Below are 2,761 nucleotides of genomic sequence, written 5' to 3' on the forward strand. Positions count from 1 at the left end.
AAATGTAGATGTTCTCATTAAATAGAGTTAAAACTTAACTGATACGATACATTAATAATAATGTTATTTTGTTATGACCATTAAGTCTTAACATTTTGTAAAAGAAATGTGTTCAAAAACGTTAGTGTTTTTTGAAATGATATGAATGCCGTTCAATGGATCACCCCGTATTTAAAATGTACTATTATACAATAGTATTATATATAACACGATAATTTACTAATAAAAAATTATACGACCGTCATAATAATAGTAATACGCTCCGCGGGCGTTCTGTGTGCTGGACAATGCATTGACTGCCAATATTAATAAGTAGGTAAAATAATATGATATCGCGGGGCTAACATCGAATTCGTATACCTATTTGAAAATGATGGCTTTATTAATATACGCTTATTATGATATTATGTATATTATTGTATATAATACGCACAGCACGTCATTAGAATAAAATGTATAATATTATTTTGACGTTTCGTCTTTGTAGTGTTTGCTAGTGATATAATATTGTTATGAGTTATGACGTATCCATCAATGTCTGCGTGTGATGGATATCTACACGTCGTCCACCGCCGAAGGTCTGTTGTAAAATAAAAAATATAATATCAAATCAACATATTATTTAAATTGTAAAGTTAAATTACATTTTACTTAGATAATGCGTCATTGATGATAACAATCAATAATAATTATGGGTGGAGCTAGAAGTTGTGTTCAGAAATTGAATTATAAAAATATATTTACATATATCTCATGAAGAATTAAATTCACATTATGTATTATATATGATTACCTATATGAATATAATATGAGTGCTATAACTAGGGGAAGGGCTTAACCCACTCCGAAATATCAAATTGTAAATTGTATTACCTATCATGACCATAACATATTGTATATAGCCATATAGGATAATGCTTCTTAAACTGGGGGCTGTGGGCCGTGGCTATAGTATTGGGGGGGGGGGGGGGGGGAGTCGTGAAATATTTATTTTATTTAAACTATATTCTTTAAGAGTTTTTTAAAAAAACCCTTAATTATTTTTGACTTGAAATCAAGTGGGGCAGGTTAATTAGTTATTGAATAACCGACAAGATCATTAATCATTGTCAATAATTTATCTGTTTGAAATAGAACACGCAAATATGTAGTTTTAGTATATTATAATATTAATGTTTTTAACTAAGGAGGCTTTGGCAGTTTTACATTAAATTTAGGGGGCCCATGACAAGAAAAAAAAATTCGAATGCGCCGAACCAAAATTCACCCAACCTAATATAATATATCACATAACCTCATGAGGTTATAACCCCCTTAACCTACGTAATCGTAGTCGTCGTTCGTATATATCATACATAATATTATGGTACATTATAGTACGCATACTCTTGACGGCGGACAACCGTCAATGTCCAACATAATATAATATATCACATAACCTAAACCCCCTTAACCTACGTAATCCTAGTCGTCGTTTGTGTATATCATACATAATATTATGGTACCTTATGGTACGCATACTCGTGACGGTGGACAACCATCAATGCCCTGCTACGACGTGTTGTCGCAATCACCGGTTGTAGCGGTATATTATGTGCAGCGTGCCAGCGTATCGCCAATTTTTCATAATATTCATTTAATAGCTATACCTGCTACGCCATGATAATACCTAATGTGCTTATCATCAAAGGTGAATATATATAGTTATAGGTATTATAATCTATAAGTGTGGTTAATTACGATATCATGTTTTTTACTGTTACTTTCGGCTGTCCGTCCGACGACTTTATTGTACAGTTTACGCGAATTAACACTTGGGGCCAGGTGGATCGCTGTTTCTTCTACGGAAGCAATATTAGTAATAATTATTATAGTGAACAGAAAAATATTGCATTATTATATGTATATCTTACGTGATATCATATACATTTATAATTTATATAACGTATGTACTATGTATTATACATTTATACCTCAATATTATATGTATATAAAACGATAAGGTAACTAACTGATCTATCAACGTGCAGCCCAAACCACTGAATGGATCAGTCTAGAATTTGACATACAAACAGATTATGACGTAAAGTCGTAAACGTCCGATTCGAAAGAATTTTTGGATAATCAATTCCTAAAGGGGAAATATGGGGTTTTAAGAATACAACAGCGGCGGCATCTATTCATTCAAATTTAAATAAATAATATTGTCGCCAAAATACATTAAGCGTACGAACTTGACGTCATTTGGAATAGTGGTTCCTCTAATGATCTAGATATAAAATAAGGAAGGATTTCCCGATATTCACATTTAATGAAGTGGTCATACAGCGATCTTGAAATTCACGGTAGAAATTTAAATATTTTTTTTTTGTTTATAAATGGTTGACATTATAGGTGCAGATTATAATATAATATAATATACATAGTTATAGTATATAAATTAGTATTTTAATTTTTTTTTGTATACAAATGGTTGCCATTGGTTACTCAGGAAGATCAGGTACAAGCATGCAAGGCTGGGCAAGTTAACTATTTTTTTTAACTCGTTAAGTTAAGTTAATTTGGAAAAATGTAAGTTAAGTTTAAAGTTAAAAGTTACTTTCCTTTTTTATTTAACTTGTTAAAGTTACAAGTTAGTTGGAAAAAATAAGTAACTTAACTTAGTTAAAAATAATTTACTTTTTTTTTCATATAAAACTTATAATTACACCATTTACACCTCATGTTAAAGATCTACAAATAACATAATATTATAATGTAG

General features: G+C 30.5%; 1 long non-coding RNA gene across 1 annotated transcript in view; it reads right to left on the bottom strand.

Moving 5' to 3' along the window:
• LOC115034089 overlaps positions 1-881 on the bottom strand; it is a 2,622-nt gene extending 1,741 nt beyond the window's left edge. The window contains exons 1-2 of the long non-coding RNA XR_003839479.1: positions 434-881; positions 240-360 (exon numbers count right to left, since the gene is read on the bottom strand). This is a non-coding gene — a long non-coding RNA (uncharacterized LOC115034089). The remainder of the gene's footprint in view (positions 1-239; positions 361-433) is intronic.
• Between the last annotated feature and the right edge of the window lie 1,880 nt (positions 882-2,761).

This window comes from Acyrthosiphon pisum, chromosome A2 (assembly GCF_005508785.2).
Source record: "Acyrthosiphon pisum isolate AL4f chromosome A2, pea_aphid_22Mar2018_4r6ur, whole genome shotgun sequence".
Classification (NCBI taxonomy): Eukaryota; Metazoa; Arthropoda; class Insecta; order Hemiptera; family Aphididae; genus Acyrthosiphon; species Acyrthosiphon pisum.